The following is a 16,401-nucleotide window of genomic DNA, read 5'->3' on the forward strand; positions in this document are numbered from 1 at the left end:
TTGCACCAATTATATCCCTAATTAATGAGCCCCAAGTGACGCGACAGGTTGAGCAAGCAAAAGGATTGTTCTAGCACCATGTGAGCAATCATCATCTAGGAAGTGCAATCGATTTAGGGAGAGACTCGAAGAGCAAAACAAGACTTCATGTGGTAAAAAAAAAAAGGTTTTGACAATCGTCTCACCTATGAATTGTTACAATCTTTTTTTTAATTTGTTTTAAAGGGAATCAAAGGCGATACTCTTTGAGTGAGTTGAGAGGAAGAAAGGTGAATACCTTTTACTTTTACTTATCTTTTTTTTTCCAACTCACAATGGTGAGTGGATTATATTGAAGTTCTTGCCATGCTCGTGACGAGCCATGACATTATCACAAGACCATAGATACATCGGCTGAGAGGGAAGCCACCGTGGAGGGGCCATGTCCTTATTCGCCAGTTACTACTTAAAATACCTCCTTGTGTTGGCGGCACTCAAAGCTTGGGCTATGCTTACCTTATTGTAATCGGTCATCTGGTTTTTTGTCGAATGTATCTCCTCGGGTTTTTTGGCTTTCTTGTAAAAAGCCCGGCTTGATGGACTTGTTTATGGGTGTGGATGGATGCCTTGGCTCGCTATGAGTAGGGCTTGTCTTGCAATTCTTTTTGGTTTTTAATTTATTTCCACTCACAGTTTGTGAGTTATATATATATATATATATATATCTTAAGTTATCATTTGAAGAAACTAATGCATCTCATTTTGTGGTGTCTTAGGGAAATTGGCTTAGTTGAAAAGGCCAAAGGGAAAGAGGGCACTTGGAGGAGAGAGAGAGAGAACAAGAGAGAGGGAGATTTTTATGGACGTCCATAAAGGCGAGAGCAAAGAGAGAGAGAGCGACAACGATATTCAGGTTTAATTAATTAATGGATATAGAGTTGTAGCGAGAAACGGAAAGGGAGGTTTGGTGTGGACGTGGCAAGAAGCTAGGCAAGGAAGGATGGAGACTACACTAGTGCCATGGAGCCAGTGTTCGGGAAAAATGTGTCTTAGCTTATTATCGTGCCGTTTTGAATTTCAAAAATGTCGGGCGAGGGCAAGGGAAAAAGAAGAAATTTCGTCCCAAAATAGAAAAAAATAGTGTGAAAACCCAAAAAAATAGCTTGATTTGCTAAAATTTCCTCTTGGAAAATTCAAGGAAAGGAATCTTGTTTGTTTGAACACTGCATGGGGCTCGCGCAGCAGAGGGCACATGGAAGAGAGAGAGGGAGAGACATGCCATGTATCGAGACGAGGGCGGAGAGAGATCTTTTGGCTTGAGGAGTACGCGGACATAGAGAGAGTGACGAATGCAGGGAAGAAACCCCTCGAGGTCGGCAAGCGCCAAGACAGGGCCCGATGTGTGGATGCATGTGTGTATTACAGGTAGCCCCAGCCTGCTGTGTTTCTTGATAGTGCTTGATGGGAAGTGGCAAGAGCAAGAATGGGGCCGCAGGGCATACGAGGCGAGGCGAAGGTGCTCAGAACATGTGTGCAGTTATAAGGTATGTTGGAATGCGTTGTGATGCACGGCAAGCATCAGACAGGAGAAAGAGACCGAGGAAGTACGACCACAAACTGTGGACAATAGCTGTAGGGTTTTTGGCAGGATGCAGGGGCGAGAGCATGCACATGGGAGAGATCACAGGGTCGGAGCTCAGACGCGAAGGGGGAGACATGTGAACGGGCAACGTAATGGGGCCATTGGGGCAGGTGGTGAGGAGGGTTACCTGCAAGGGACGTAATGGGGACATTGGGGAAGGTGGCGAGGAGGGTTTCTCCTTGCAGGCGACTGCTAACGATTGCAGGAGGAGGAGACAAAGATGGACCAGGGGGCACAGGGAGCAAAGGTCGTAGGAGTCCTAGTCAGAGAGAAAAGGGGGGGAGAGGGGGATCGCTTGCGATGAATATCCAAAAAGCTTCAATTAATTTTGGATACTGACACAATCAATTACATATGAAAACAATTAAGAGGTATTTCTAATTCAAAAAAATTAAAAGGTATTCCTAATTCAAAGATTCCTTCAACAACAACAAACAGGATGTGCTAGTCTATAACATGTAGCAATGGGCAATGACGAAGCACATAGATTGGCAACAGTATTAGTTGTGAAGGATGGAGAGAGAGAGAGAGAAGAAAACACTAAAGGGAATATAAAGGAGAAAAAAAACACCTCTTCGTATGGACACAAAAGTTCTTTTAACTTTCCACCTTAGTATGTCTTTTCATTTCCAAAACTCACCCTTCAATTATACATTTAATATATTTTGAAAGAATTTTTATTTTTCTAAGATTAGAGAGACCTAATTGTTGATTTTCCCTTCAATGTTTTTTTTTTCTTTAATAGCAAAACTCACAATTGTGAGTGAATTATATTGATCATCCCAAAAAATTACAAGAACTTGCCATGCTCGTGCCGAGCCATGACATCATCCAGAGACCGTAATTACATCGGCTATCTAGGGAGCCACCCCTAACGACCTGCCCCCTTGCCCTTGATACAGAAGGTTAATTAGCAGATAACAAGGCATATGTAATCCTAGACCAATCATCCGAGTTTTGCATGCGTCTGAGCGTCCATATTAGCACTCTGCTTTCGTGTATAATTTCTGCGAAGCTTGCCACCTCAGAAACTCCTTCAAACACACGGAGGTTCCTTGTCTTCCATACATTATGTAAGAAGAAGTACCTGATAATTTGAGTATAGACGAGGAGGGCAGAGACTACCCAAATTCTTACCTCCAAGGAGTAAATCAGTCTTGAAAAAACCAATTTTCCATGTTCTTTGTACCCAATTGCATATTTTTCTTGTGAGGCCTCTGATAGCTGGGCATTCCATAAATAGCTGGTCATGTTGGTTAGTCCATTTGTCTGCTCTAGCCTTTTGTATGAGGGGATGCATATTGTTGTCACAAGGGCCATTGTTATGATATCATCTTGAATATTCTACTATCACTCACAAAGAATTTTGGGGGAGGCAACTCTTTATTCATTGCTTTGTGTATCCTCACTAGATGTCTATGTATATTGTCATCTATCTACCATATGAGGTGTGTACCCTTTGCCATTTGGAGACTTATCTTTATCACCTAACAAACGCCACTTGTACGGGTCTCGGATTCCCGCTTCAAATAGGTCCCATGATTGTCTTTATTTCTAGGTAAAACTCCCCACAATCAATTCAAACTCTAGCCACTTCAAATCCTTTATGGAAGTCTCTTAATTATACCCACATTGGCAAGGAGCACATGCATCAAGTTACTAGTTAATCAGATCAGTGTGTTGGCATTATCTTGGTCAATTTTCTTTAGTGTTTGCATGCATAGTCAAGTATTGATTGAGCCATCGTAATGCATTATGATTGCCACCTTGACTTACAGACTATAACTCCTGAAAAGCCATTTTGTTTCTCTTCCTTAATTTTCCTTAAATTTTATGTCTACCTTCCCCCTATAACTCTCTCTCTCTCTCTCTCTCTCTCTCTCACACACACACACACACACACACATAGTTTTTTTTCTTAGTTTTTTCACCCACGGTTGGCAAAATAAACACCTGCCTAGTCAAAAAGTTTTTTTCAGTTATAAACACTACACTAGCATAGGGCCCAATCCTGCATGCGGCATTACCCTTGAAGGGGTTGCTTAGCATATCGAGTCGAGTTAATATAACTCTATCCGTGATTTGATATTTTGGCTCGCTAACCTAGGACATTATGGCCCATATTTGGGCGTTAACTCATCACGTTTGAAAGTTTTTCTCTCTGCACTAGGAATTCTAAGTCGTCTTCACGCTGTTTACTCTCTACCACTACCCCCTCCTCTACCTTGATTCCATGGCGGCTGCCACTAGCAACCGTATGCCTTGGTGATAAGTGGATGTGAACGTGATTCACCTTGCTAGCTCTACTCATTCCATCAGATGAAGACTTATCAATATATAAACAAGATGACGGATGCTTCATACCCCTCACTTAGCCTTGACTATGTGTTTGAGTTTATATGGAAAGAGAAGATTTCAAGGCTGTCTCTGGTCGATCTCTCACTTAGTGGAACATAAAGGAGCTTCACAGATCTGTACTCTGCATAATCTACCTCTCTCTTTCTGTACACTCTGCAATGAAAATGGTTTTCTACAAAAGCATCTACTTGCCCGTTGGGCTCTCGTGCTGTTTTAATTCGGGTTTTTTTACTACATAAACTAAAAGTTTCTTTTACACATGATGCTGAGCTGACTGTTTTGCTACATGAAAAGCTGATGTATATAATGGTAATTTTTTTGCTGGTTATTTGATCTTCGGGCTGGTTTACTGCATCATACTCTGTTTTTGCTTTAAGTCTAACGGGTAAAATGGGGCTCTGCATGATTTAATGTTGTTTTTATGGCTCACAAGCCTTGTGATAACACACCTTGGCCTTTTTTACTAATTGCCCTGCATAGCAAGGTAAAGGTGACCCTCGTTTGAGCAAAATTTTTATTTTGCCTCGCATATGGTATACTGCACTGGTTTTACTTTAAATAATGGCTTATGTTTTGACACCTATTGCTCGTGCTTGGCCTTGGAGATTATTGGCCGCTAGTGAATTCATATTGGTAACCAATATGTGTTTGGATTACTTTTGGGCTTTGTATTAGTTATCTTGATACTGCTCTTTTTTGGAAAAGATATGGCTCGTGTTTATGGGGCAAAAAGGGGGGATACCCTATATGATGTCACGCAAGGCAATAGAAACTCTGCACGGTTTTTTTAGTTAAGAACATTGTATGGTCTGCCCAAAAGGGGCACTAGTAGCATTGAAATGTTTTCTGGCGAGTTTTTTACTAATGGTATCGCTATCCTAACTAGACTGCACGTTTAGCATTTTTGGTTTTGTTACCGCATACTAAGAGCTGTCGTTTTTTAAGAGAGAGAGAGAGAGAGAGAGAGAGAGAGAGAGAGAGAGAGAGAGAGAGAGAGAGAGAGAGAGAGAGAGAGAGAGGGGCTTTGAGGCCCGTATGGTTTGTTTTTTAACTCCTAATGGCTATTGTTTGGTGCGGAATGTGATAGATATTGTATAGTTTTTTCATACATGTATAAGTGAGTCTTATTAAAGATTTTTGTTCAAGAAGGAGGTTAAAGGAAATCACAATCATTTGATCAGGATTGATAAATTCTTGGGCTATTTGTTTGTAAGATCCTGTAGTAGGGAAGGACATAAAATTTGGGCCTGATTTTGGGATAAATACACTTGGATCGGAAGAGGTAGTGGCCTTCCAATCAGAATGCTATGTATGTTAATATGCTATATAAGATCTTAATAAAATTGGATAATATAAAAACCATATCCATTAAAACTATATTAATTCATTGTTATCCTAAAGGAGTGATGATCTTTGGATGACTTGCCCTAAAATTAACTTAAAAAGAACAAAAATACACCTTTTTAGCAAAACTGATCACTTTGGATGACGGTCTAGGTTAAAAAGGTTGTAAGTTGGACATGTATAACAACTGATATAGTCCATTGGTACTTGTAATACGCATTCAAGGTTAACGGAATTGTTGGCTTGTTTGAATAAATGCAGGTGAGGACATTATCCTTTCTTGGAATCTCTTTGGTTTTGCTGTCATATTCATCCTTCATATATCAAACTAATCCCACTTTTTGAAGCAGACATTACAAATGTTCCTTCTTATTATGTTGCTAAAATGAGACCTCATTTTTATTGCAATGTACAAAAATAATTCTAAGACTGAGTTGTTTTTGTGCTACCCTTGGTCACTTGTTCAAAGCCAGCTATCTTTTGAACTTTATGCTTCTTTTGTGATGTATTTAAGTAACAGCTCCACACACGTCCTATTTACAAGGCTTTCCCAGGTTTTGGGAAAGCCAAGACGATGGCTTTAGAGACTAATTTGGATTATAGAACTAAGTTAGACGCATTGAAAATAATTCATGTTTTTAGGTTGGCTGGTGCTAGGTGGGTTCTCTTAGCCTATAATTATGGATTCCTTCTCACAGCTATCATAGTTCGTGGACTCAGCCGGTTTAAAGGTTGCATGGATATCCAAAACTACTAACCTTGATGTATATACAGTCTTTCAGGAACACTCACATTACAAATTGACAGCTCGCACGAGAGTTATCCAAGACCCAGAGAAGCATGGGAAAATTTTAGAGCAAATCAGACTGTACTTAAAGGACCACCCTTCAAAAAATCCCTTTACCCATAAAACAAGGCCTTTTCTTTCTAGAAAGGCCAAAAAATTTATTGCCCCCTATCCTAAGTAATCTCTTTCTAATCTTACATGTTGTTTATTATACAGGCTATGGCCCTTTCTCAAGGCATAGAGCTATCCTCTGAACCCCTTTCTGTGGCAACTTCCCTTGTCTTAAGATGTATTAACTGTCATAATAACTAATATATAGTTCTCCTAAATGATTTTCTCATGTTAAGCTGATCATTTAATATGGGGAAGTACTAGGGGAGAAAAATCTAGAGTATTGGTTAGGCTGGCAGACTGGTCACAGTAGGGATCCAAAGGAGGAAAAATAGGGATCCAAAGGGGGGGGCATCTTCAAAACATCAATGTGCAACAATGGGCTTCAAAGACCGTAAGGTTCAGCCTATTAAGACTTCCAAAATGATAAGGTTATGTCCAATGGTCAGGCTTAGGGCAAATTGGATGATTGTGGAAAGACTCAAAAGTCTTCCCACATCCCTATCCTTGACGGGGAGGGCCCTTTTAGTAGGGGATGAGAGAGAAACACACACACACACACACACACACACACACACACACACACACACACACACACACACACACACACACACACACACACACACACACACACACACACACACACACACACACACACTCTAGCAAGCTCCCTTTACACAAAGGAAATAGGGCACACACGTCAGCTCCCTAGCCCAATTGCCTCCAAGGTGAATTCAAATCCTATTGGATGGCCATAGAGGTGGACCAATGAGAATTAGGCTAGAGTACATTTAGTTTAATTGATTTAAAAACACTTGTTAAAAGAACCAATAGAAATTAAGCTCTCTAGAAGACTATTGGACAGTCTCCCAAGGGGTCCAATGAGCATTCAACAGCCCAATGGCTTGCCCGATTCCTATTGGCCAGAAGACTAAGAGGTCCAATGAGAGTTTATTGCATTAATTAAATACCTAAAGCTCTCACAAAATGGGAAAGGGGGACACATGTCACAAGGCTATCACTTATGCTTCTTAATTGTAATTGGCTAAGCTTTGCAGGGGCCAATAGGATGCCAGCATGAGCATTTAGCAAGAGGGTCGACCAAGAGAGAGAGGGGAACTGATTTTTGCAAGGATTATCACACACACACTCACACAATCTCATGTGTGAGGTAAACAAGACTATCTCCTTCTCAAGCTTTAACGAAAAGCTCATCATCTACTCCAAGCTTGTGAGAAGGGAGGCCTACACCAACAACTCTTGGCTTTGTGATGCAAATCCAACCAAGAGCCAAGCTCCAATGCATGCTCATCTCCTCTACCATGTTAATTACTAAGCTATGCTAAGCTTTTATGAGACGCGCTTCTTTCTCGTAAGAATACTCCTTCTTCCTCTTGATCTACTCTCATACCCCACTAGCTCTCACCATCTTCGAAGGTGTGTGAGGTCTTGGGTCTGAGACCGTGAGGGAATTGATGTTGTGTTTTATAAGTGTGAGCTTGGTGCTTGAAGCTTCCATCTTCATTGCACCAACAAGTTATTGAATGAACACAAAGTATTGTATTGTAAAATGTCTCCCTTGATGGGGGGAACCTATAATACAAAGCCTTCTGGAGGGGGGACCGGCTCCATGTAAATCCGGTCCTCAACTGTTGTCAAGAGCTTAATTTCTCTCTTTTTGAAGTATTGTCCATGCCTATCTAACTAGGTGTATGCTGTTGTTGCTCTCTCCATCCAAGCACTCTTGCTATGCTCATTAGGAATATATTCTAATGAAATGCTCACTATGTCTATGTCGTTTTCCGCTACACACAAGTTACTAGACCATTAAATGTTACATTGGTATCAGAGCACAAGGTTTCTCTTTTCTTGCTCAAGAGGAGAGGTCCTCAAGATAACTATAAATGGTTGGTATTACTAATTGCAATTGAATAAGTAGAATATGGATTTTTCAGCCTTGCAGCGTGCCTGCTTTGTGCAGATAACAAGGCATTACCATCGAGAGCTATGGTCTTAATAGTAGAGTCCTACGGGGCTTGCCTATACAACTTAACCACTATTGAGCTATTAGAATCTTGACAGGAGATGAACTGTTTTGGTGTTGAAAGACCCTCTCTTCTATTCCTTGTAATTAATGATATTCGAGCCATGGTATAGGAGCTTGAGTGCTTTTCTAAAGGGGTTAAGAGAAGTAGCAACTAGGGCTTGAAGTGCCAAAGTACACCTAAAAAATTTTACACCTAAAAGTTGTTAGAATGGCTGACAATAGTAAAGAAAGTGAAATTAATGTTGATAGCTTTGATTTTGCTAATGAACATGCTACTAATGATGCCCCTATGCTTGTTAACTACCTTGTTTCTAGGCTTCAAAAGGGCCATGGGCAATCCATCTCTCCAAAGTGAAGTGCAACGGCAGCTGTGTGCTCATGGGATTCTCCAAACTCCCCACCCAAGAAGAGAGAGTACCTAGGAAGCCTCCTCGTGAGACTTCCAAAAGAGGCCTCCCTCCGATAAGGGAAGAAGAAGAGGATCTGTATGAAGGGCTCAAACGACGTATCTCCTTTCCAAAGGAGAACTCAAGTTTCAATGGTAGAGCCCTCACCAAAAGAACAAGAAAGAAGTGAGTCTCCTGCCACCTTGGCGGAGATGGCTCCACAAAGACGGCGGGCAAAACGCTCTCCAACACCCCCTAAACGGAAAAGACCATCGCACACTTCTCCACACCATAATTCAAAGAGGGACGACAAAAAACAAGAGAAGGAAAAAACAAGAAAGAGGTCACCCTCTTCTCCATCTTCTTCATCCTCTTCCTCTTATGAAGGAAGTGATGGTGCAGACAAAGAGGAACAAGGAAAGAAAAAGGTGAGAAAGAGGTCACCCTCTTCTCCATCCTCCTCAAATTATTCCTCTTGTGAAGAAAGTGATGGTGCAACTTTCAACCACCAAAAAGAAGAGGCCATAGGAAATCCTATGCCACGTGGAAGAGGTCATCCAATCTCAGAAAGTTGAAAGAGGGAGGAAAGAACATCTCTTTCCTTACCTACGATGGCACCTTTGGTGCTACGGACAATGTCTTGGACTTCATCCAAAAATTTGATGCGGCGTTTGGAGATGAGGGCTTCATGGAGTCCTCTAAGCTATGCCATGTAGCTATGCATTTTCAAAAGTCCTCCAGGCAATGGTGGTCTAGCCTACGGACAAACGGTGAAGCTCCACGAACATGGAAAGATTTAAGAGCTTCCATCATGAAGCAATTTTTGGCTACCAATGCCAAAGACAAAGTACTCACCGAATGGCGAAGCTTGAAGCTCTCTCCCTACGAATCTATTCACAAATATGTAGACAAGTTTTGGGACTTACATCTCAAAGCCACTGTCTTCAAAAAGATGGCTTTTGGAGTGCGGGTCTAACTGAAGATATGGCGGAGTATGTCAACTCCCAAAGGCCGCGCACCATATCTGCAGTCATATATCATACCATGGTGGCTTTACGAATCAATTTCCAACAAGGGGCTAAGAGAAATCTTAAGCCCACGGGCAACAAGGACCATAATAATGAGCCCAAGGGGAAGGATAATGTCCAAAAGCCTCCTAAAGGCAACGCCAACAACAACAAAACTAAGAAGAAGGGAGTTTATAAAGGCAAAAATAAACTCTCTCCTGAAGAGCTTGAGCGTTATTGTAAAGATAACCGTTGTTTCAAGTGCGGGGAATAAGGGCATGCCTATCGTGCTTGTCCCCACAAGAATACACAAAATGAGCCTCCTAGAGCTACCTTGGTCGAAATCCAAGAAGAGGAGTCTCACCACAAAGGATATCCTCTATGCCATGCTTGGGGAAAGGTAAGAGAACATGATGCTTTTATTCTCTTTGACCCTGGTTCTACTCACAATTTCATATCCACAGAGTTGGCCACCAAGCTAGGCATCCAAGCCTATGAGATGGGAGATGTCCTACCCGCTGATGGTGCTTTCAAGGGGCAAGAAGCCTCAATTACTCCCTTAATTGGGAAATTGAGTCTCCATGTCCAAAGCTATGTGGACAAGGAGGACTTCTTTATCTCTCCTCTCAAGCACGAGGATGTAATCCTAGGGGCATCATGGTTTGATCGCATGGTTGCCAATGTTGAATTCCATGAAAGGCAAATCTACTACAGGTTCAGGGAAAAAGATATGTACATAGATGCTAAGGAGTTGGGTAACACCATACCCATTGTACATATGCAAGCTTTCAATAAGTCAATAAAGAGCTCTATTTCCGTGTACATGATTTTTGTTAAATATTCTCAAAATGAACCTAATGCTTTAGCAAAAGAAAATATAAACAATCACAAAAAATTAGAGTTATCCAATTTTCTCAAGGCATTTCAAGATGTTTTTATTGATGACATCTCTTGTGAACTATCTCCTAAACGAGGTGATGATGACCATGCACTTGAACTTCTTTCAGGAAGTTCACCGCCTAATAAACCTCCTTATAGAGTTTCTCAAGCCCAAGAAGAGGAGATTATGAGGCAAGTGCATGAGTTAGTTGAGAAGGGCATGGTTGGCCTAGCTCATCTCCATTTTGTTCACCCGTGTTATGAATGCAAAAGAAAGACGACACAAATCATATGTGTGTCGACTATAGAGCACTAAATAGGATCACTATCAAGAATACGTTTCCCGTTCCATGGGTAGAAGACCTATTTGATAAGCTACAAGGGTCAACCTACTTCAGTAGGATTGACCTAAAAAGTGGCTACCATCAAATAAGGATAGTTGATCAAGACATTGTAAAGACCGCATTTCCCACTATGTTTGGTCTTTACGATTACATTGTCATGCCTTTTGGCTTGACCAATGCACCAGCCACATTTAACCGTTTGATGGAGAAGCAATTCAGGCCTCACTGAACCTTTACTGGAGCGTTCTTTGATGATATAATAATCTACTCTAATTCACTAGACAAACACAAGCAACACCTCCAGGTAATATTTCAAGTCTTACGAGAGAATAAAATTTATATTAATCAAAAGAACAATGAGTTTTCCTTACAAAAGATTCAATATTTAGGTCATATTAGTTCTCAAGATGGCATCCAAATCCAAATGGATCCATCAAAGGTAGAGGTAATAAAAGGATGGCCTAATCCAAGGAATCTACATGAACTAAGAAGCTTTATAGGTATGTGTGCATACTATAGACGCTTCATAAAAAAGTTCTCACAAATTGCGGGGCCATTACATGACCTAACAAAGAAAAATGTTAGGTATACATGGTTTTCCAAGCAGAACAATGCTTTCGAGAAGCTTAAAGAAAAGCTTATCTCTCAACTTACACTACCGGATCTCTCAAAGCCATTTGAGGTCCAATGTGATGCTTGTGGTGATTGCCTTGGAGCTGTTTTGCTCCAAGAAGGGCACGCCATAGCATATGAAAGTCAAAGGCTTTAACCCTGTTGAGCAAGCTCTAGGCATATATGAAAAAAAACTCCTCGCACTTCTACATGCCTTAGACTCGTGGAAGCACTATTTATTGGGGACTCCTTTCATTCTGCGGAGGGATCACCAAAGCCTTAGGTACTTCTTGACCCAGACCAAGCTCTCCAACAAACAAATTAAGTTGGCAAATTTCCTTTCGTAATTTCATTTTCATATTGCTCACATTTCTGACAAGCATAATCAAGTAGCCGATGCACTCTCAAGACGACGGAGAGTGGATGCGGTTTCCATAGCAACTCACAATGATCTATCTTCTATGATAGATGAGTACGCTATTGATCCCGATTATAGAGATTTGATTTCAGCCCTTGCATTAGGGAAGAAAGAGGAGCCATTTACTTTACAAGATGGTTATCTTTTCTATGGCAATAGACTTTTGCGTTACTAACTCACTACGTGAGAGAGTAATGTATGAATCTCATGCTCCTTCTTATGCGGGGCATAGAGGGATTCCGTCTACCCTAAAAGGGATAAAAACATATTTGTATTGGCCTGCCATGAAAGCAAACATACAAGAGTATGTTTTTAAATGTGTGGTATGCCAAAAGACAAAGTTTGATAGAGGGAAGCAACCTCGATTGCTTCAACCTTTGCCAATTCCTAATTCACCATGGGAGAGCATGTGCATGGATTTTATGTTTGGATTGCCTAAGTCTATCCAAGGGAATACGGGAATATGGATGATAGTAGGCAGGCTCAGCAAACAAGCTCATTTTATACCTGTCAAAACGACTATCAAAGCCCATCAAATGGAAACCCTCTTCATATCACAAATCTTCAAGTACCATGGCTTGCCAATGTCAATAGTGTCGGATAGAGATCCAACACTATGGCTTGACAATGTCCATAGTGTCGGATAGAGATCCTAGAATGACCAGTAATTTTTGGAAGGGTCTCTTCGAGAATTTAGCGACAAAGTGAAATAGCTAACCTAACAATTCTTGATCTACTAAAAGCCTACGTAATTCAAGTAGATCAAAGGTCCCAACGGGAGAAGTACTTACCCTTAGTGGAGTATGCCTACAATAATATTGTACATACCTCCACGAAAAAAGCACCTTTAGAGGTAATTGAGCGAAGATCCAAAAGTCCCCTGTTACTTGAGGTACACAGGAAGATCTTCGCTGCAGATGAGTATAGCCGAGACCTACAAGAATCTTTCCAAAAGATTAAGGATGCTATCTCTATCTCACAGCAAAGGCAAAAGGCTAGCGCTGATAAGCACAGAAGAGCCCAAGCCTTTAAAGAAAATGATTGGGTCTTGCTTAAATTTCCCAAGGCTCGATTAAGGCACACGACGGGCAAGAATCCTACGGGGCACCAAAAGTACTATGCTAAGTTAGCAAAAAGGCACTATGGTCCCTTCCATATTCTTAGACCAATCAACGAGATGGCCTATCAAGTCAGTTGCCCAGTCATTGGCTCCTACACATTGCTTTCCATGTGAGCCTACTAATGCCGTACAAAGGAGAGCCACCTCAACAACCAACTATCCACCAGAGATCAAGGACCAAGACGAGGTGCTTCAGGCCGAGTCCATTCTTCGACATGAAGACAAGGTATTGAGAGGCGGTAAGATTATCCGACGATATCTTATTAAGTTTAAGAACTATCCTTTTGAAGATGCTAGATGGATGCAAGGCATACAACTAAAGGACGGCCTAAACCTTGTCAATGCTTACAGTGCTTCCCTAGAGTAAGCAAATGTAAAAATGCTTAAAATGAACAAAGTTTTTTGTCTTATAAGACTCTTTTTTTCTTTATTGTGAACAAATGTTAAGAAGTATGCATGCTTAGGATCAAGTTTGCGTAGAAGACGTCTTCCAAACACCAAGTAGAGCTTGTCACTCTTCTATGGAAGATCGATAGGACTAATGTGCAGACATGCTTGCGGCAGCTTAGGCTCTCAAGCACCAAATGGATTAGTCATCCATTCTGGAACGATGTCGTAGGGTAAGATAGGGATCCTCTTCCCGCTAGAAAAAGGACCAATGAATAGGCCTTATCTTCCCTACCCCATAGTCAAGGATGATTATGATTTCAAGAGAGAGGTAATGCCATAATAACTAATATCTAATTCTCCTAAATGATTTTCTCATGTTAAACTGATCATTTAATATGAGGAAGCACCAGGGGAGAAAAAGCTGGAATATTGGTTAGGCTAGCAGACCGGTCACATTAGGGATCCAAAGGGGGGGGCATCTACAAAAGAGAAATGTGCAAAAATGGGCTTCAAAGACTAAGGTTCAGCCCATTAAGACTTCCAAAATTTTAAGGTTATGTCCAATGGTCAAGCTTAGGGTAAATTGGATGCTTGTGGGAAGACTCAAAAGTCTTGCCACAACCCTCTCCTTGAGGGGGCAAGCCCATCTCAGTAGGAAATGAGAAAGAAACACACACACACTCTAGCAAGCTCCCTTTACACAAAGGGAACAGGGGACACATGTCAGCTCCCTAGCTCAGTTGCCCCCAAGGTGCATTCAAATCCTATTGGATGGCCATAGAGGTGGATCAATGAGAATTAGGCTAGAGTACATTTAGTTAAATTCATTTAAAAACACTTGATAAAAGAACCAATAGAGATTAAGATCTCTGAAAGACTATTGGACAGTCTCCGAAGGGGTCCAGTGAGCATTTAGCAGCCTGATGGCTGGCTTGATTCCTATTGGCCAGAAGACTAAGAGGTCCAATGAGAGTTTAATTCCATTAATTAAATACCTAAAGCTGTCACAAAAGGGGAAAGGGGAACACATGTCACAAGGCTATCACTTATGCTTCTTAATTGTCATTGGCTAAGCTTTGCAGGGGCCAATAGGATGTTAGCATGAGCATTTAGCAAGAGGGGTCGACCAAGAGAGAGGGGGACTGATTTTTGCAAGGATTATCACACACACACACACACACACACTCACACAATCTCATGTGTGAGGTGAAGAAGACTATCTCCTTCTCAAGCTTTAACGAAAAGCTCATCATCTACTCCAAGCTTGTGAGAAGGGAGGCCTACACCAACAACTCTTGGCTTTGTGATGCAAATCCAACCAAGAGCCAAGCTCCAATGCATGCTCATCTCCTCTACCATGCTAATTACTAAGCTATGATAAGATTTTATGAGTGATTATGTGAGGAGACACACTTCTTTCTCGTAAGAATACTCCTTCTTCCTCTCGATCTACTCTCATACCCCATTAGCTCTCACCATCTTTGAAGGTGTGTGAGGTCTTGGATCTGAGACCGTGAGGGAATTGATGTTGTGTTTTATAAGTGTGAGCACTTGGTGTTTGAATCTTCAATCTTCATTGCACCAGCAAGTTATTGAAAGAACGCAAAGTATTGTATTGTAAATTGTCTCCCTTGATGGGGGAAACCTATAATACAAAGCCTTTTGGAGGGGGGACCGGCTCCATGTAAATACGGTCCTCAATTGTTGTCAATAGCTTAATTTCTCTCTCTTTTTGAAGTATTTTCCATGCCTATCTAACTAGGTGTTATGCTTTTGTTGCTATCTCCATCGAAGCACTCTTGCTATGCTCATTAGGAATATATTGTAATGAAATACTCACTATGTCTATGTTATTTTCCGCTACACACAAGTTACTAGACCATTAAATGTTACATTAACAGTTTGAAAGCATCACAGTTTACATATGCTCTTTTAATGATTGGGTCAAAATCTTGGCCACTTTAGACAAAGATGGGATAGCCTTGATCTCCCAATATATTGCTCAGTTGCCTTTGCTTTCTATACAATATAACTAAGAAGTAGCACAATTTTCTTCATCAGGTGAAAAACTATCCAACTTTCTCAAGAAGCTTTGTGGCCTCAATCCCACTTTTATTAGTGCTCCTTCTACCCCTGCTACCCCACAAACAGGAGGTATATTTTGCAGAGATAGTGCTACTCTGCAAGCTATCAAAGAGTTTCAAAATAATCTTTGCTCCCTCAATGACACTAACCTTTTGGAGATGGTGCCTAAAGTTTCTAAAGTTTTTCGTTTCTTACCAGTTAGACAGATTGAAGTAGAATCTTTTGGTGTGGACCATAAACTTTGGGTCCGCCCTAACAAGGCCTTCTTGGCACCTATCCTTAGTGAACATGGGTTTACCTAGCCAACCTACCGGCTTCCACAATGGAGGATTGCAAGCTCAAGGTTTTAAAAGGAGGACTATTCTTGGACAAAGGAGAAAATTATCAAAGCCCCTTTTAGCCTCTACTTTGTTGACTAGTCTAAATGTTCCTCTACTGCTGGCTTATACATTCCAACAAAGGGAAATATGGACTTCGCAAAAAGGAACCCAGACTTCTACATAAAATCTATTTGGAATGTTTTTTGGCCATATCTAAAGTGTGCATGCAAATTTATGGACCCTAAAGTCCCTTGTGAATCTAGTATCATGTGGTTTGACCATGCTATCTGGTATATTATCAATCATCTACAACAACTCTTTCCGGAGAAACCTGTGGATTTTCATCTTTCCCTCATTTGCTCTTGGTTGGGTGGGCAAGCCAAGCAGCTTGTTATAGCTCAAATTGCTTTCAACATCTTTCAGGGTCTCATGCTAGATATTCTTAAAGAGCTCCAATCTGATGAAGCAGGCACATATCTTAAACTACTTATGCCAACTACAAAGGTGTCAAAATCATCACTGCACTACTCAAACCATGCATTGAGGATGATGATTCTCCCTCTTTGAAAAGA

Source organism: Adiantum capillus-veneris, chromosome 30 (assembly GCF_014529385.1).
Source record: "Adiantum capillus-veneris isolate H3 chromosome 30, ASM1452938v2, whole genome shotgun sequence".
NCBI lineage: Eukaryota > Viridiplantae > Streptophyta > Polypodiopsida > Polypodiales > Pteridaceae > Adiantum > Adiantum capillus-veneris.